This window comes from Enhydra lutris, unplaced genomic scaffold (assembly GCF_002288905.1).
Source record: "Enhydra lutris kenyoni isolate GAN:26980312 unplaced genomic scaffold, ASM228890v2 scaffoldscaffold23, whole genome shotgun sequence".
Lineage (NCBI taxonomy): Eukaryota > Metazoa > Chordata > Mammalia > Carnivora > Mustelidae > Enhydra > Enhydra lutris.
Genome location: NW_019154107.1, coordinates 10797692 through 10819023, shown reverse-complemented (window position 1 = coordinate 10819023; position 21332 = coordinate 10797692). Strand labels below are relative to the sequence as shown.

At 35.7% G+C, this 21332-nt stretch overlaps 1 protein-coding gene and 1 pseudogene across 1 annotated transcript in view; one reads left to right on the top strand and one right to left on the bottom strand.

The window, feature by feature from the left end:
* LOC111150371 (interleukin 1 receptor accessory protein like 1) overlaps positions 1-21332 on the bottom strand; it is a 786204-nt gene that overhangs the window by 663855 nt on the left and 101017 nt on the right. The gene's annotated exons all lie outside the window — the stretch shown is intronic.
* Positions 9065-14341, top strand: LOC111150339 (annotated as a pseudogene).

Here is a 21332-nt window from a genome sequence, read left to right as displayed (position 1 = left end):
CTCCAAGAGAGGATCTGTAGTTTGAGGTTCTGGAGTTGGGTATTCCGTTTCCTCCTCTTTTTCCCCTCCGCAGAAGGCTGGCTGTGGCTTCCTGCTGTTGCTGACCCCTGGAATGCTTCATGCCATTTCAGCTCTTCTACCATATTTATAACTTATTTTGAATATTAAATTTCCCCTATTGAAATACTTGGAATGGATTTGCTTTAACTGACTAGATCCTGGTCAATACAGTAGTTTAGGAAAAAAATAGCTAAATGTTTTATCTACATTATACATAAATTCCTCAAAGTCTCCCATGAGGTAAAATAAAGAAGTACACAAATTATATAATTACATGCTTGCAAGTAGTACAAATAACACTGTATAAACATGGCACATTTAATAAATTAAGGCACTTTTGGATTTTCCTATCTATGATGAAAGGTCTTTTATTGATATTCTAAAACAAACAAACAAAAACAAAAACAAAAAACAAAAAACAACCCGGAATTAAACAGTGAGTTAGTTTAATTTAAAGGCAGAATTATAGAGCTCCTGGGTGGCTCAGTTGGTTAAGCAACTGACTCTTGGTTTTAACCCCAAGTTAGGTTCCATGCTCAATTAGCAGTCTGCTTGAAAATTCTGTCTCCCTTTGTCCCAACCCCCACTCCCATGTGCTCTCTTCCTCCCCCTCAAACAAACAAATAAATCTTAAAATATGAAGTCAGAATTAGACATTTTTGGGGAGAGAATTTTTTATTCTATATGACATGCATATCTCACAGTTGGTTTCTTTTCAATCCGTTTACATAATTTTAGTATCAATTCCAATGAAATGTAACTTTTAGATTTTTCTGACTAGAAAGAAGAGCCATTAATCTGAGTCACCTCCCATTCACTAAAAGAGAAAATGATTTAAATGCCAGCAATCTGATAACTTTCCCTGGTAAAAAGAGGCCACTTTTAGAAAATAAAAGTCTAATAATTTGTATTTCTTTATAAATATAAACATGTTTATAATGTGACAATTACATTAAACATTTTGTCAACAAAAAATGTAGGAATAAACTCCTTTACTCTTTGACTGCCAGAATACAATGTCACAGAGTAATGTTAGAGATATGGTTAAAAGTGTCAAAAACAAAACACAAATGTGTCTAATCTTTACCCAAATATGATAAAGAATACAAGAAGGAGGAGGAGGAGGTACAACTGGGCAGTTGCATGGGCAGAACTCACTAATAGGCTGTGTGATTATGAAGGAGTAACTAGTCTTCCTTGAACTTCAGTTACCTGATCATAAAATTATAAGGATACTTAAATTCCTAGCCTTGTGTGAAAAGCAAATAACATCCTAATGTAAACAAACTTTATAATGGACAAACAGCTACTTAACACGGATCACTGCTGTTACTATGATGTGTAGTTATGGCTTAACCCCCTAGATGACTGTCAGCTTGACTACAACCCTTGAATCCTCTCACTCCCATTGCTATTTCACATACTCTTCATTGTTCATAATATTTCACCACTGGCTAAATATGGAATTTATATCAAGGTCACCACTTTTTAAAAGCTTAATCTCCTTTGCAGCAGCACCTCATAGAGATAAATCACACAACCCTTAATATTTAATCTTCTTTTCCTACTGTGAATGTAGTCCTCCTCCATTTATGTTTTCCAGATCCAACTTTTCATTTTTATAAAAAAAAATTCAATATAAATAGAACACCCTTTCTGGGAGTGAAGTCCCATACAGCTGAAATTCAGTTAAACTTGTCTCATATTATTGCCAGGAAGAGCTGCAGTTGCCATGAGGCATAAAGTGGAAGGCATCCCTAGATGCAGCATCAGGGAGAGAAATAAATAAATAAAACAGCATGAATGAGGGCTTGCCCATTATTAGCTTTGCTCTACTCTTAGTTTTTGATGGAAGAATCACCAATGGGACTCTAGAACTAAATGGATAAATATTTGCAGATGTCAATAGCTATGTACATGAAATGATATTTTGAAATTCAGTATTTTCAGAAGTATAGGTCATATGAAAAACACTTATCCCTAGCCAGAGGATAGGTGGGATAATTACACAAGACACTTTCCAAGAGTCAGCTGTCAAACCTACTTTGCTATCAGTACTCTCTAAGGTTATCTCTCATGTTCTTCTCATATGAAACAACTATTACAAAGAAATGAAAATGGTTTTATTGTATACATGAATTCTAGTTATAATATCTGCTTCTTCCTTAAAATTCCATTATGATGGGGGGCGCCTGGGTGGCTCAGTGGGTTAAAGCCTCTGCCTTCAGCGCAGGTCATGTTCCCAGGGTCTTAGGATTGAGCCCCACATTGGGCTCTCTGTTCAGTGGGGAGCCTGCTTCCTCCTCTCTCTCTGCCTGCCTCTCTGCCTACTTGTGATCTCTGTCAAATAAATAAATAAAATCTTAAAAAAAAATCCATTATGATGGTAGCCAGACAAAGAAAACTCTTATGGAATGGAGGAGTTCAATCCCATTATATTCAGTTTTATCAAGATGCAGGGTCTTCCCAAATTAGTCTTCATACACACACGAACAATATCATAACAATTAACTCGATATCTTTTACTTAAGTGTTTTCTTGAAGATACAATTTATACAACAGCACTGTAATCATTCCCACTCTCATAACCCTTCTGTTCACTAGTCTAATAAATACAATTGTAATTGACTACCTTGGTGGCTAATATGAAAAAGCTGTTACATTGCTTCTGGCTCCTGGTTTTCTTTACTAATATGGATTTATCTCGAATCCAAATTATACAAAGTATTGCTGCCTATTTTGACTTTGTAGTTACTGATGTCTTTATTTACCATTTATTATGTCTATAATGTATAAAGCACATAACATGAATAAGTCATTAATTTGAATTGTGGCTTTGGGTGTGTTAGTTTCTCATTTGTCAAATAAAAGTCTACATGAAGGCTTACATCCTTTTCTGAAATTCCAAAATAGCATTACTGATAATATCATTATGCATGTTATATTTATCTGACCCATTTAGTGCATTATTAAGAGATTTTACAGAGAGGCAGTCTTGGTGTGCACATTTGTTTACTCTATGTCTACCTATAACTTACCTCTTCACCTGCACTAATACAAATTTTTCAGTAGCATTTTAAACTATTCTCATTTTTTCAACACAAGTTCATCTCTTTCTCTACTATGGCTTGCGTTTTCTCTCCATTATGTATCAAAAAATGTTACTAGTGTTACCAAAAATCTCTTGGCTTTCAGTCATTATCTGGCTTGAGCACAATATGACATTGAATACTATTTATGTCCAGTCATCTTGAGATTTTATTAGAAGGCCTTTTCCTGGTTTTCCTTTTATGCCACTCTTCACTCAGTTCCTTGCAGTTAAATGCCAGAATTTCCCTAGATTTTTGTCCTTGCTATTCATTTCCTCTTGAGTGCTCTTATGTTGCAAAATGATATTCAGAATGAAGTACTGCTACCTCCACTGATGGATAACAGTTGTTATTCATCTAGAGTATGAAGTAACAGTGGAAATGTTGCACTTAAAAAATTGAAAATTAAGTTCATTTTTAATGAGCATATACTAATAGTGGAAAATTCCTACCTATGAGCCTCAGTCACCCTGAAATCAAATCTGGGGGCAAACCCTATTACCAGGTTCTTTGTTATCCATAGGATTTGGTCCAATTAACACCCTCAACAATGTTTAAGAGTTGTCTGTTTCCCCACACCATTAGCTAACAAGATAAGCTATAAAGTATGTTAATCTTTGGTAATGTAAGAGGTAAAAATAGGACTTTTATTAAAATAAAAAATTCTTAACTTATAATTCTCTTACTTGTGAGGTTGAATGTCTTTTCATATACTTAAGTGGTATTTGTATTCCTTCTTTTGTCAACTGTCATTTTGAACCCCCCCCCTTTTTTTTCCTCCTAGGTTAATGATCTTATTTTTATTAATTTGTAGACAGCCTTGAGGCCAAATTTTGAGATGGCAAATACTGAGAAACAATTTGAGGCCAGGTAGATTAGACCATAGTTACTGAGGTATCAAAAGAAAGGAGCACAGAAAGAGCACAGGACCAGAGGTGGTCAACTCTTCTTGGAAAGAGAGTGAGATACCTTTGAGAGGAAATGTTTCCTTTGAAGCCTTAATGGTGAAGGTGAGGGAGGAAGCTGACTATAAATAAAGGGCTCTAGTGAACCAAGATTTGGTCAAAGAATCAGAAGAAACCAGACTTGTGAAAAAATGTTCCATTTGTTAAAAACTACCACCACCACCAACAACAACAATAAAAATAATAAGATCCACATGTCATAATGACAGCGAAAAAGGTGGTCTTGAAATATGGAATCAGGTAACCATCGGATCTCCCTATTCTACTCAGTTCAAAGTATCTTCTATTGCTCGTTCAGGGGTAAAAGCCAGAAAAATGATAATCACTTCAGCAAATAACAGTTGTAAAACACATGTGCACATATGCACATCCACACTCACACAAAGCAGAGGAAAATTTCACCTTGACACCCCAACAGGAATTTTATATGTAAACAAGTGATTGTGCATCATAGTTTCCAGACTTCAAGTTATATTACAGAGCTGTAGTAATCAAAACAGTATGGTATTGGCACAAAAACAGACACAAAGACCAACAGAACAGAATAGAAAACACAGACAATTCAGAAATGAACCCACAACTATATGGTCAATTAATCTTTAACAAACAGGAAAGAATGTCCAATAGAAAAAAGATGGCCTTTTCAACAAGTGGTATTGGAAAAACTGGAAAGCAGCAAGCAAAATAATAAAATTAGACCACTTTCTTATACCATACACAAAAATAATCCAAAATGGATTAAAGACCTAAATGTGAGACCTGAAACCATTGAAATCCTAGAAGAGAACACAGCAGTAACTGTTTTGCCACTGGCTATAGAAACTTCTTTCTAATATGTCTCCTGAGGCAAAGGAAACAAACACAAAAATAAATTATTGGGACTATATTAAAATAAAAAGCTTCTGCATAGTGACTGAAGCAATCAATACTACTAAAAGGCAACCCACTGAATGAGAGAAGATATTTGCAAATGATATATCTGATAAGGTGTTAGTAATCAAAATACATAAAGAACTTAGATAAATTGACACCCCCCCAAAACAAATAATCTAATTTAAAAATGGACAGAAGAAATGAACATACATTTCTCCAAAGACAATATCCAGATGGCCAACAGACACATGAAGAGATGCTCAATATCACTCATCATCAGGGAAATGCAAATCAAAACTACAATGAGGGGGCACCTGGGTGGCTCAGTGGGTTAAGGCCTCTGCCTTCGGCTCAGGTCATGTTCCCAGGGTCCTGGGATCGAGCGCCACATCGGACTCTCTGCTTAGCGGGGAGCCTGCTTCCCTCTCTCTCTGCCTGCCTCTCTGCCTACTTGTGATCTCTGTCTGTCAGATAAATAAATAAAATCTTTAAAAAAAAACTACAATGAGATATTACCTCACACCTGTCAGAAGGGCTAGAATCAAAAACACAAGAAACAACAGGTGTTGGTGAGGATGTGGAGAATGAGGAACCCTCTTGTACTGTCGGTGGAAATGCAAATAGGTGCAGCCACTGTGAAAAGCAGTAAAGAGGTTTCATAAAAAGTTAAAAATAGAACTACCTTAGGATCCAATAATTGCACTACTGGGTTTTTACCTCCCCTTCCTCCAAAATACAAAACTACTAATTCAAAAGGATACATGGACCCGTATGTTTTTAGCAGCATTATACACACACACACACACACACACACACACACACACACACACACAAACGTATATATACACATACACATATATACACACACACACACATGCACAATGGAATATATATACAGACACACACACACAGTGGAATATTATTTGACCATAAAAAAGAATGAAATCTTGTTACTTATAATGACATGGAAGAAGCTGGAGACTATAAAGCTAAGTAAATAAGTCAGGCAGAGAAAGACAAATACCATATGATTTCACTTATATGGAGAATTTAAGAAACAAAACAAATGAGCAAGGGGAAGAGAGAGAGTGAGATAAGCCAAGAAACAGATTCTTAATTATAGAGGACAATTTAATGGTTATCAGAGGGAAGAGGAGTGGGAGGATTGGTTGAAAAGTTGATGGGCATTAAGAAGGCCACTTGTCATGATGAGAACTGGGTGATGTATGGAATGGTTGAATCACTGTATTGTACACCTGAAACTAATATAACGCTGTATGTTAACTGTATCAAAAATAAAATAAAATGAAGTAAAATAAAATGAAAAATAATATCCTCCAAACTTCCAGAGAAAGCCAAGTCACTTACAAAAAGAAAACACAAAGCACAACAAAGCAGAGTAACATTTCCAAGAATCTAAAGGAAAGGACAGAATATGAGCCAAGATTTTATTACTAGCAAAGTTTTAAGCATTAGAAAAAGAATCTCAGGAAATATCATATACATAAATGCTTCCTAAAAATAGAGAATGAAAAACTTTTACAATGTAAGAATGGAGAAAGATTTAGAGAAATCTTGGTAGTGAGCATACATAATTGATGATCTGGTACTAAAATAAAGGCAGTATTAAGTATTACAGTTATAAGAATAATATGTAAATATTATTTGCTCTGAAGAAGTAGAAATAACATAACTAAAAAATGCAAAGAGAAGAGAGAAAGGAATATAGAGTAACCTGATTCGTTAACATATACATGAGAATTAAAATATTGTAAGCTGACATCATAGAAAAATCAAAGTAAGGAAAGAAGAATACTAAGATGATTGATTACATAAAGGTATAAGTATAAAGACAACTGGTGGAAACAACAAAAATGACCCCAAAATATAAAACAGTATGGCAGAGCTGCAGGATTTTCTTATAGTAAGGATATTGGTTTATTTTGAATTCTATTTCAAATATATTCTGTAAGTTTGCCATTTACCATTTAATTTCATCTTGATTGACATGGAGAGAGTTTTTTTTATTTCTCTCTAATAATTACATCAATCCTTTTATACCCTCTGGATTTGGGGACTTTTAGAAAGTCTTTTTGTACTCTGTACTTATATACATTTAAAAAAATTTCACTATTTTCTTCCAGTAGTTTTATAGTTTCATCATTGATTCATTTATTTTTACAGAAATGTTAAGACAGAAAAAAGTATTTTTTCCAGTTTCCTTTTTTACAAACAAGACTGAGTGAAGACTTTATCTTTTCTCCACTGACATGTGATGCCACATTTACTATGTGTCAAATTCCTGCATATTTTGGGAATTACTTCTTAGATATTGAACTGTTCGACTTACATCTCTTGATATTTATACAACAAACACACTGTTTAGTACAATATAACATCTGGTAAGGCAAATCTTTTGCCATTACTTATTTTTTTATTAAGTACTTTATTTTAATTCCAGTATAATCAACATAAAGTGTTATATCATTTTCCAGTGTATAATATAGTGATTCAACAATTCTATACTTTCATTGCTCAGGGCTCATCATAAATGTACTCTTTAATTTCCATCACCTGTTTCACTCATCCCCTGACACATTTCCAAAACAACTTCTTCACCATTCTTGTGTATTTATTTTTCCATGACTGGTTCTAATGGGGCATCTTCATGAGTTGTCAATTTTGCTTCAAAATAAGTAATTTAATGTTTTACATTTGTAAAAAAAAAAAAAAAAAAAAAAAAACCATGCATTTTTTTTTTGCATGTAAGATGATGTCCAGCTGGGCACCTACCACCAAATTTGCATGTAAGATGATGTCCAGCTGGGCACCTACCACCAAATTCCCTGTCAATGTTTCCAGATGCTCCTGTTTTTAAGGTTAATTTCATGAAAAAATAGGAAAGAGGTCAAGCTTCACAGTCAGAGATTTGGATTTGTACCCTGTCTCAACTGCTTACCATTTTATAATCTTGAGCCTATTACCTCAGTTGGTTGAATGTCAGTTTCTTCATTTGAAAAAAAAATGTCTGCTTGGTTAATTTCCTGGAGCATTAGATAAATTTTATTTTGAGTAGCTTTGAAATATGAATGACTTATGGTGGGAACTCTTTGGAAAATAATTTCAAATAGGTAACATCCTCATCCGTAGCTCCAGTCTAGATTTCTCTCCTTACTTCAGAAAATCCCATGACTTGAATCCTTTTGTCTGATAACTTTCTATTCATTCTTTAAGAAAGCTCAACTATCATCTCCTTTGGGAATAGGTTTTTTTTTTTTTTTTCACTTCTCCATGTTTAGAACTTCTTTTATCACTCTGCCCACGTCTATAAATTGTGGTGTATTCTATTTATCTGATTATTTGTTTGCCTCACCAGGGAAATTGTTAACTCCTACATGGCAAGTCACTTGTCACTGATACTACTGTCTCAATTCTAGCATATTAGTTTCCTCATAATTCATTCTCAAAGTAGCTGTTGGTTGAACATACATTTTCTACAGGGAAAGGAAAGCACATAGGACATATTTATATTTGTAATTTTTCTTTACTCTTAATGAGAACAAAGTGGGGAAAAGGATGGCATTGAATCACTTTCTATAAAAGGTTATTGTTATTATCCTGTTAAACTGCATTGACTGGACACAGACGTCTGGCCCTACTTCCAACAGGAAGTGCAGGCACCACAACAGGAAGTACAGACCACTGAAAACCACACCGCCAAGGAGGCAGAAGGTGCAGCCTGAGGTAGCGCGCAAGCGCACAGAAGGCTCTATAGTTTGACCCCTCCGCACTGACTTCCGGCCTAACCAAAGGCAACGACGGAAGGCGAGGTGAGGCAAGGCCCAGCGCAGTGGTGGCAGCCTGTACAGATACAGGTATTTTTCAGAGACTTGCAAGAATTCTGTGTATTGCTTTCTTGTTAGTGGGTTTCTTGGTGTCAATTTTGAAGTTAAACTGGTGGTTCCATTGTGGAGTTGCGGAGCTTGCAAGACTATATTGACCCGAAGGGCGGGGTTTTTTTCCCACTCTGCTAGGCATTTGAATTTTCTCTTCTTTGGGGGCCCCTTTTGTACCATGATGCAACAGGCTTTAGAACGAGCTTTGGACCGTGCGGACTATGTCATCGCAGGTGCCCAGCAGAGGCCTCCTAAAAGGAAAGTCTCGTCGAGTGGGGAAGCATCTCTCTACGAAAAGCTTTACGACATCTATGTGGAAGAATGTGGGAGAGAGCCTGAGGCTCCAGAGGAGCTAAGAAGCAACGTGAACTTGCTAGAGAAGCTCGTGAGGAGAGAGTCGTTGCCGTGTTTAGTGGTCAACCTATACCCAGGAAAAGAGGGATATTCACTGATGCTCGAAGAGAAACATGGAGCGTATTCAGAGACTATTCGGCTGCCTTATGAAGAAAGGGAATTTCTTGAATATCTGGATGCTGAAGAATTACCTCCTGTTTTGCTGGACCTCCTGGAAAAATCTGAGGTGAACTTCTTCCACTGCGGGTGTGTCATAGCACAGGTGCGGGACTACAGGCAGTGCATCAGTGGAGAACCTCCGGGCTACCAGAGTAGGCACATTCTCCTGCGCCCGACCATGCAGACGTTAGCCTGCGACGTGCAGTCCATAACCAGCGATGGCCAGGAATGGACCCAGGAAGACAAACTGTCACTTGAGAGCCAGCTGATCTTGGCTACCGCTGAACCCCTATGTTTGGATCCTTCTATATCCGTAGCCTGCACTGCAAATAGGCTGCTCTATAACAAGCAAAAGATGAACACTCCGCCGATGAAAAGGAGCTTCAAGAGGTACTCTGCACCCTCTCTGAATCAGCATTGGGAGCTGTCTCATTCTCCACCTCCTCCTGAGCTGACAGTATTGACTTCTTGCAAAAAAAGCAAAGAAAGTAAAACAAGTGAGAATTCTGACTTCATAATTTCTAAAGCAGCAGATTATGTAGATATGTGGAAACAGAGACCCTGTGACTTGGCTTTACCTTCTGAAGTGGATGTGCAGAAATATGCTAAATGGGAGAATTTTGTCAAATGTGATGGCTCACAACCAACAGTGTGGCCAGCCCATGAGATAAAAGATGATTCTGTATTTGGATATGAAGGTGGTGATGAGTCTCAGACAAAGCTAACCTTGATGCAGTCACTTAAGGATCCACTTATCTCTGGAAAAAGAAGACAACGTAAAAATGTCAGATATGAGAGACAGATATCTTCTCCACACCCCTCCACAGATGACCATTCAAATAGTGTCCTGCCTGGGTCAAAGACTGATGCTGGTGTGGTAGTCACTGAGCCAGAGGTGGTAGTCCCGCACCAGGCCAAATGTCCAGTCACCACTTCACATAGTTCCAGCGACTCAGCCAGCTTCAGCCATCTGCCTCCAGGGAAAGAAACTGAACAGCCCAAGATCCTTTTGGGTCAGTCTTCAGTCCTGGGGAAGGGATTCAGACATCCATCTCCAACCATCAAACTTCCCTTAAGCTCAGAAAAGACTTCATCAGGTAACAGTTTAACTCCATGGCAAGGAAACAGCTTTCTTAAATCTCCATCTCCTGTTCTTGCTTCTAAGCCACCAAGTCTTTCTCAGAAACCCACTGTGGGTGTGAATCCAGTTAGCACATTTCCTGCAGCCACCATGTCTACCACAAGCTCATCACAAAGAATCCTGGCCACCCAGGGCATGGCCAACTCCCAGAAATCCTCTGTGGAAGTGAATCGAGTTAGCACACTTCGTGCAGCCACTGTGTCCACCACCAGCTCAATCCAAAAAATCCGGGCCACCCCTGTCGTCGCCAATTCCCAGAAATCCTCTGCAGAAGTGATTCAAGTTAGCATGCTTCCTCCAGCCAGCCTGTCAACTACCAAAAAAAAAAAAAAAAAAAAAAAAAAATCATAAATCAGACCATTATAAGTCAAGGACCATCTGTAATTTAAAAAGGCGGTTCATATGGAATCAGTAAAATTAATTGAAAAGTAATCACATACCAGAGCTCCAATAATGCCCAATGAGATATAAAAGATACCTGGGAAATGAGTATTTTAATCAACAGGAAGGGAGACTTTTCAAATAATCTGGGTAAAATTTTCTATAGCCCTCTCCAATTTTTATACTTTATTTTAATTTTTAAAAACAGTTTGTTTTCCGATTCTACTTGCTTGGTATCTTGATGATATAAGAGCTTCCACAAATAACAGAAAATATGTTTCTGTCATTTGAAAAAGAATAACTCTCATTGTTAATTACCTATTCTGGTTCTTAAATTATTCTTTATTTTATAAAAAAATCTGATTAGTTTGAATTAGTGTCAGGATTTATTAATCCCATGGTATACTCATAAAAGTTTGTTTTTAAATCTGAAGAATAAAGAAGATCTTGATTCTGTAAAAAATAAATAAATAAAATAGAAATTATTATCAACAGCTATATGCCAATAAGCAAAGCAATCTAGAAGAAATGGATGCATTCCTGGAAACCTATAAACTTCCAAGACTGAAACAGGAGGAAACTGACAACTTGAATAGACCAATAAGTAGTAATGAGATTGAAGGAGTGATCAAAAACCTCCCATAAAACAAGAGTCTAGTATCTGATGGATTCTCTGGAAAATTCTACCAGACATTCAAAGAAGAAATAATACCTTTCTCCTGAAGCTGTTTCAAAAAATGCAAACACGAGGAAAACTTCCAGACTTTTTCTGTGAGGCCAACATTACCCTGATCTCAAAACCAGGCAAAGACCCGATTAAAAAGGAGAATTTCAGACAATATTTTTTTGATAATAGCTTTGCTTTCCTTAACTTCAGAAGAAAAATACAATAAATAAAATTAACCATGGAGATGGTAAATAATCTTAATTATTAAGGGCATTTATATTTCTAATTACATGTATAAGACAAAAATCAAATCTATTCCATAAAATTGATAAGGTACGTATTTCCAGACTCTAGATACTGGTGTCATCTTAAACATACAATGCTTACCAAAATTCATGATCAGAGTTTCGTACAAAGAGTAACCTCTCTGAACTCAGCATATATAAAAACTAGCCTAATTTCTGCAAACACAAAGGGGACAAAACAGCACACCTGTATCCACAAAACCTCTTCTTTACCCAAGAGAATTTTGGAGGTAAAGTAAATGGAAGACAGAAAGTCTCCCTGAAAAGGAGACTGCAGCTACCACCCTTGAGACTAATATGTTCATACCACCAGCTTGGTGCTCAAATGTGAAGGTAAACACGCGAGCTCTTGCTTGCTTTTTCCACAACATTCTAATTTTACTTCTGAACTCTTTCACTGACTTTTCTCCTTAATGGTTTGAGATAGTTTCTTTCTATGTAAATTCAGTATATTTCCTCTAACCCCTTCCAGAGCAAAGCCATGCCATTTGATAAAAATAAAATAAAACCATTAAGCCCAGCAGGGAACACACAACCTAACCTAGGCATGAATGTATAACATCATTTTATTAAATGAGTGAATTGTTGCTTATCAAGCATTTAAAATTCATTAATTCAGTCAATACATATTTGTTGAGCAGAGTAAATGTCTGGCCCAGCTGGGCATAAAGCAGCGAACAAGCAAAGCAATTGCTTTTATGGAGCTTATATTTTACTGAGAGGAAATGGTAGAGGGAGGAATATTGTACAAAAAGCTTTGTACAATACCACTTCACAGACACTAGAATGGTTATTATAAAAAAATGGAAAACAACAAGTTTTGGCAAAGATGTGGAAAAAATGGAACCCTAGAGCATCACTAGTAGGTGTATAAAATGGTGCAGCCGCGATGGAAAACCAGCTTAGCAGTTCCTCAAAAAGTTAAACACAGAGCTACCATATGATCTAGCAGTTCCACTCCTAGGTATATACCTAAAAGAACTGAAAGCAAGGCCTTAAAGAGATACTTGTGTAACAATGTTCATAGTAGATTTACTTGCAATGCCAAAACATAGAAAGAACTCAAAAGTCTATCAGAATATGAATGGATAAACAAAATGTGGTATACAAATACAACACAATATTATTTGGCCTTTAAAAAGAATGACATTTTGATACGTGATGCAACGTGGATGAAACTTCAAAACATTATCCTACATGAAGTAAGTCAGACACTAAAGGACGAACATTGTATAACTCCACTTAGAATTGGACATTGTATAACTCCATTGTATAACATTGTATACAATGTATAACATTGTATAACTCCATACTTAGAATTGGCAAATTCAAAGAGACAAAAGCAAAAGAGAAGTTACCTGAGCTGGGGAAAAGAGAGGAATAGGCAGTTATTGTTTAATGCATACAGAATTTGTCAGGAATGACAAAAAATTTCTGGAAAATGGATAGTGGGGATGGTTGCACCACACTGTGAATGTATGTAATGCCACTAAAGTATATGATCAGAAATGGTTAAAATGGTAAATTTTATGTTATGTATATTTTACCACAATAAAAAACAATGAATTATACACTTTAAATGCATCAAATTATATGACATGTGAATTATATCTTAGTAAAGGCATTATTTTTAAAAATACTTATGCATTCTCTCATCTAATCTCCCTCTATGTAATCATATTTAGCCCTCTTATTTTAATATCATCTCTGTATTTTGTCTCCTGTGCTTGTATCTCCAGCTCTGACCTCTCTCTGAATTCTAAATTTACATATCCAGTTGCCTATTTATCATACCTAATTGAAATCTAAAAAGTTACTTGAGACCTAAGATGCCCCACAAATAAATCTTTACTTTTACCCTTGAAGCTACTCTCCCTAGCCTCCCATATGTCACCGATTGCAACACCATTCACCTAGCTGCTCAAGCTAAATAGCTAGAATTTTTTTCAGACGTTAAAGCCTCACCCCAACAAAACTAGCAGGAGGTGAATGAGAGGGTATCAAAAACTCAATAATTAAGATAAATAATATTTTAATACAATGTTTAAAAAATCAAATACAAAAAATCTATGAGAATAAAGGTTCATAATTCTTTAACACTCAGCTTTATATTTATCCTATCAATGATCACTAATCAATATTTTCTTAATTTTTATTTGTATATAGGTATATATTTTGTCTTCCATACAGTGGAAGTGCCATGAGAACAGGAGTTTTATCTGCCTTGTTCACTACTTTATCCCATTAATATGTCTGTCTTTCACCAGGCTCTCCTACTGGCTGATGTCAAGGTTAAATTTCTCCAAGAGAGGATCTGTAGTTTGAGGTTCTGGAGTTGGGTATTCCGTTTCCTCCTCTTTTTCCCCTCCGCAGAAGGCTGGCTGTGGCTTCCTGCTGTTGCTGACCCCTGGAATGCTTCATGCCATTTCAGCTCTTCTACCATATTTATAACTTATTTTGAATATTAAATTTCCCCTATTGAAATACTTGGAATGGATTTGCTTTAACTGACTAGATCCTGGTCAATACAGTAGTTTAGGAAAAAAATAGCTAAATGTTTTATCTACATTATACATAAATTCCTCAAAGTCTCCCATGAGGTAAAATAAAGAAGTACACAAATTATATAATTACATGCTTGCAAGTAGTACAAATAACACTGTATAAACATGGCACATTTAATAAATTAAGGCACTTTTGGATTTTCCTATCTATGATGAAAGGTCTTTTATTGATATTCTAAAACAAACAAACAAAAACAAAAACAAAAAACAAAAAACAACCCGGAATTAAACAGTGAGTTAGTTTAATTTAAAGGCAGAATTATAGAGCTCCTGGGTGGCTCAGTTGGTTAAGCAACTGACTCTTGGTTTTAACCCCAAGTTAGGTTCCATGCTCAATTAGCAGTCTGCTTGAAAATTCTGTCTCCCTTTGTCCCAACCCCCACTCCCATGTGCTCTCTTCCTCCCCCTCAAACAAACAAATAAATCTTAAAATATGAAGTCAGAATTAGACATTTTTGGGGAGAGAATTTTTTATTCTATATGACATGCATATCTCACAGTTGGTTTCTTTTCAATCCGTTTACATAATTTTAGTATCAATTCCAATGAAATGTAACTTTTAGATTTTTCTGACTAGAAAGAAGAGCCATTAATCTGAGTCACCTCCCATTCACTAAAAGAGAAAATGATTTAAATGCCAGCAATCTGATAACTTTCCCTGGTAAAAAGAGGCCACTTTTAGAAAATAAAAGTCTAATAATTTGTATTTCTTTATAAATATAAACATGTTTATAATGTGACAATTACATTAAACATTTTGTCAACAAAAAATGTAGGAATAAACTCCTTTACTCTTTGACTGCCAGAATACAATGTCACAGAGTAATGTTAGAGATATGGTTAAAAGTGTCAAAAACAAAACACAAATGTGTCTAATCTTTACCCAAATATGATAAAGAATACAAGAAGGAGGAGGAGGAGGTACAACTGGGCAGTTGCATGGGCAGAACTCACTAATAGGCTGTGTGATTATGAAGGAGTAACTAGTCTTCCTTGAACTTCAGTTACCTGATCATAAAATTATAAGGATACTTAAATTCCTAGCCTTGTGTGAAAAGCAAATAACATCCTAATGTAAACAAACTTTATAATGGACAAACAGCTACTTAACACGGATCACTGCTGTTACTATGATGTGTAGTTATGGCTTAACCCCCTAGATGACTGTCAGCTTGACTACAACCCTTGAATCCTCTCACTCCCATTGCTATTTCACATACTCTTCATTGTTCATAATATTTCACCACTGGCTAAATATGGAATTTATATCAAGGTCACCACTTTTTAAAAGCTTAATCTCCTTTGCAGCAGCACCTCATAGAGATAAATCACACAACCCTTAATATTTAATCTTCTTTTCCTACTGTGAATGTAGTCCTCCTCCATTTATGTTTTCCAGATCCAACTTTTCATTTTTATAAAAAAAAATTCAATATAAATAGAACACCCTTTCTGGGAGTGAAGTCCCATACAGCTGAAATTCAGTTAAACTTGTCTCATATTATTGCCAGGAAGAGCTGCAGTTGCCATGAGGCATAAAGTGGAAGGCATCCCTAGATGCAGCATCAGGGAGAGAAATAAATAAATAAAACAGCATGAATGAGGGCTTGCCCATTATTAGCTTTGCTCTACTCTTAGTTTTTGATGGAAGAATCACCAATGGGACTCTAGAACTAAATGGATAAATATTTGCAGATGTCAATAGCTATGTACATGAAATGATATTTTGAAATTCAGTATTTTCAGAAGTATAGGTCATATGAAAAACACTTATCCCTAGCCAGAGGATAGGTGGGATAATTACACAAGACACTTTCCAAGAGTCAGCTGTCAAACCTACTTTGCTATCAGTACTCTCTAAGGTTATCTCTCATGTTCTTCTCATATGAAACAACTATTACAAAGAAATGAAAATGGTTTTATTGTATACATGAATTCTAGTTATAATATCTGCTTCTTCCTTAAAATTCCATTATGATGGGGGGCGCCTGGGTGGCTCAGTGGGTTAAAGCCTCTGCCTTCAGCGCAGGTCATGTTCCCAGGGTCTTAGGATTGAGCCCCACATTGGGCTCTCTGTTCAGTGGGGAGCCTGCTTCCTCCTCTCTCTCTGCCTGCCTCTCTGCCTACTTGTGATCTCTGTCAAATAAATAAATAAAATCTTAAAAAAAAATCCATTATGATGGTAGCCAGACAAAGAAAACTCTTATGGAATGGAGGAGTTCAATCCCATTATATTCAGTTTTATCAAGATGCAGGGTCTTCCCAAATTAGTCTTCATACACACACGAACAATATCATAACAATTAACTCGATATCTTTTACTTAAGTGTTTTCTTGAAGATACAATTTATACAACAGCACTGTAATCATTCCCACTCTCATAACCCTTCTGTTCACTAGTCTAATAAATACAATTGTAATTGACTACCTTGGTGGCTAATATGAAAAAGCTGTTACATTGCTTCTGGCTCCTGGTTTTCTTTACTAATATGGATTTATCTCGAATCCAAATTATACAAAGTATTGCTGCCTATTTTGACTTTGTAGTTACTGATGTCTTTATTTACCATTTATTATGTCTATAATGTATAAAGCACATAACATGAATAAGTCATTAATTTGAATTGTGGCTTTGGGTGTGTTAGTTTCTCATTTGTCAAATAAAAGTCTACATGAAGGCTTACATCCTTTTCTGAAATTCCAAAATAGCATTACTGATAATATCATTATGCATGTTATATTTATCTGACCCATTTAGTGCATTATTAAGAGATTTTACAGAGAGGCAGTCTTGGTGTGCACATTTGTTTACTCTATGTCTACCTATAACTTACCTCTTCACCTGCACTAATACAAATTTTTCAGTAGCATTTTAAACTATTCTCATTTTTTCAACACAAGTTCATCTCTTTCTCTACTATGGCTTGCGTTTTCTCTCCATTATGTATCAAAAAATGTTACTAGTGTTACCAAAAATCTCTTGGCTTTCAGTCATTATCTGGCTTGAGCACAATATGACATTGAATACTATTTATGTCCAGTCATCTTGAGATTTTATTAGAAGGCCTTTTCCTGGTTTTCCTTTTATGCCACTCTTCACTCAGTTCCTTGCAGTTAAATGCCAGAATTTCCCTAGATTTTTGTCCTTGCTATTCATTTCCTCTTGAGTGCTCTTATGTTGCAAAATGATATTCAGAATGAAGTACTGCTACCTCCACTGATGGATAACAGTTGTTATTCATCTAGAGTATGAAGTAACAGTGGAAATGTTGCACTTAAAAAATTGAAAATTAAGTTCATTTTTAATGAGCATATACTAATAGTGGAAAATTCCTACCTATGAGCCTCAGTCACCCTGAAATCAAATCTGGGGGCAAACCCTATTACCAGGTTCTTTGTTATCCATAGGATTTGGTCCAATTAACACCCTCAACAATGTTTAAGAGTTGTCTGTTTCCCCACACCATTAGCTAACAAGATAAGCTATAAAGTATGTTAATCTTTGGTAATGTAAGAGGTAAAAATAGGACTTTTATTAAAATAAAAAATTCTTAACTTATAATTCTCTTACTTGTGAGGTTGAATGTCTTTTCATATACTTAAGTGGTATTTGTATTCCTTCTTTTGTCAACTGTCATTTTGAACCCCCCCCCTTTTTTTTCCTCCTAGGTTAATGATCTTATTTTTATTAATTTGTAGACAGCCTTGAGGCCAAATTTTGAGATGGCAAATACTGAGAAACAATTTGAGGCCAGGTAGATTAGACCATAGTTACTGAGGTATCAAAAGAAAGGAGCACAGAAAGAGCACAGGACCAGAGGTGGTCAACTCTTCTTGGAAAGAGAGTGAGATACCTTTGAGAGGAAATGTTTCCTTTGAAGCCTTAATGGTGAAGGTGAGGGAGGAAGCTGACTATAAATAAAGGGCTCTAGTGAACCAAGATTTGGTCAAAGAATCAGAAGAAACCAGACTTGTGAAAAAATGTTCCATTTGTTAAAAACTACCACCACCACCAACAACAACAATAAAAATAATAAGATCCACATGTCATAATGACAGCGAAAAAGGTGGTCTTGAAATATGGAATCAGGTAACCATCGGATCTCCCTATTCTACTCAGTTCAAAGTATCTTCTATTGCTCGTTCAGGGGTAAAAGCCAGAAAAATGATAATCACTTCAGCAAATAACAGTTGTAAAACACATGTGCACATATGCACATCCACACTCACACAAAGCAGAGGAAAATTTCACCTTGACACCCCAACAGGAATTTTATATGTAAACAAGTGATTGTGCATCATAGTTTCCAGACTTCAAGTTATATTACAGAGCTGTAGTAATCAAAACAGTATGGTATTGGCACAAAAACAGACACAAAGACCAACAGAACAGAATAGAAAACACAGACAATTCAGAAATGAACCCACAACTATATGGTCAATTAATCTTTAACAAACAGGAAAGAATGTCCAATAGAAAAAAGATGGCCTTTTCAACAAGTGGTATTGGAAAAACTGGAAAGCAGCAAGCAAAATAATAAAATTAGACCACTTTCTTATACCATACACAAAAATAATCCAAAATGGATTAAAGACCTAAATGTGAGACCTGAAACCATTGAAATCCTAGAAGAGAACACAGCAGTAACTGTTTTGCCACTGGCTATAGAAACTTCTTTCTAATATGTCTCCTGAGGCAAAGGAAACAAACACAAAAATAAATTATTGGGACTATATTAAAATAAAAAGCTTCTGCATAGTGACTGAAGCAATCAATACTACTAAAAGGCAACCCACTGAATGAGAGAAGATATTTGCAAATGATATATCTGATAAGGTGTTAGTAATCAAAATACATAAAGAACTTAGATAAATTGACACCCCCCCAAAACAAATAATCTAATTTAAAAATGGACAGAAGAAATGAACATACATTTCTCCAAAGACAATATCCAGATGGCCAACAGACACATGAAGAGATGCTCAATATCACTCATCATCAGGGAAATGCAAATCAAAACTACAATGAGGGGGCACCTGGGTGGCTCAGTGGGTTAAGGCCTCTGCCTTCGGCTCAGGTCATGTTCCCAGGGTCCTGGGATCGAGCGCCACATCGGACTCTCTGCTTAGCGGGGAGCCTGCTTCCCTCTCTCTCTGCCTGCCTCTCTGCCTACTTGTGATCTCTGTCTGTCAGATAAATAAATAAAATCTTTAAAAAAAAACTACAATGAGATATTACCTCACACCTGTCAGAAGGGCTAGAATCAAAAACACAAGAAACAACAGGTGTTGGTGAGGATGTGGAGAATGAGGAACCCTCTTGTACTGTCGGTGGAAATGCAAATAGGTGCAGCCACTGTGAAAAGCAGTAAAGAGGTTTCATAAAAAGTTAAAAATAGAACTACCTTAGGATCCAATAATTGCACTACTGGGTTTTTACCTCCCCTTCCTCCAAAATACAAAACTACTAATTCAAAAGGATACATGGACCCGTATGTTTTTAGCAGCATTATACACACACACACACACACACACACACACACACACACACACACACAAACGTATATATACACATACACATATATACACACACACACACATGCACAATGGAATATATATACAGACACACACACACAGTGGAATATTATTTGACCATAAAAAAGAATGAAATCTTGTTACTTATAATGACATGGAAGAAGCTGGAGACTATAAAGCTAAGTAAATAAGTCAGGCAGAGAAAGACAAATACCATATGATTTCACTTATATGGAGAATTTAAGAAACAAAACAAATGAGCAAGGGGAAGAGAGAGAGTGAGATAAGCCAAGAAACAGATTCTTAATTATAGAGGACAATTTAATGGTTATCAGAGGGAAGAGGAGTGGGAGGATTGGTTGAAAAGTTGATGGGCATTAAGAAGGCCACTTGTCATGATGAGAACTGGGTGATGTATGGAATGGTTGAATCACTGTATTGTACACCTGAAACTAATATAACGCTGTATGTTAACTGTATCAAAAATAAAATAAAATGAAGTAAAATAAAATGAAAAATAATATCCTCCAAACTTCCAGAGAAAGCCAAGTCACTTACAAAAAGAAAACACAAAGCACAACAAAGCAGAGTAACATTTCCAAGAATCTAAAGGAAAGGACAGAATATGAGCCAAGATTTTATTACTAGCAAAGTTTTAAGCATTAGAAAAAGAATCTCAGGAAATATCATATACATAAATGCTTCCTAAAAATAGAGAATGAAAAACTTTTACAATGTAAGAATGGAGAAAGATTTAGAGAAATCTTGGTAGTGAGCATACATAATTGATGATCTGGTACTAAAATAAAGGCAGTATTAAGTATTACAGTTATAAGAATAATATGTAAATATTATTTGCTCTGAAGAAGTAGAAATAACATAACTAAAAAATGCAAAGAGAAGAGAGAAAGGAATATAGAGTAACCTGATTCGTTAACATATACATGAGAATTAAAATATTGTAAGCTGACATCATAGAAAAATCAAAGTAAGGAAAGAAGAATACTAAGATGATTGATTACATAAAGGTATAAGTATAAAGACAACTGGTGGAAACAACAAAAATGACCCCAAAATATAAAACAGTATGGCAGAGCTGCAGGATTTTCTTATAGTAAGGATATTGGTTTATTTTGAATTCTATTTCAAATATATTCTGTAAGTTTGCCATTTACCATTTAATTTCATCTTGATTGACATGGAGAGAGTTTTTTTTATTTCTCTCTAATAATTACATCAATCCTTTTATACCCTCTGGATTTGGGGACTTTTAGAAAGTCTTTTTGTACTCTGTACTTATATACATTTAAAAAAATTTCACTATTTTCTTCCAGTAGTTTTAT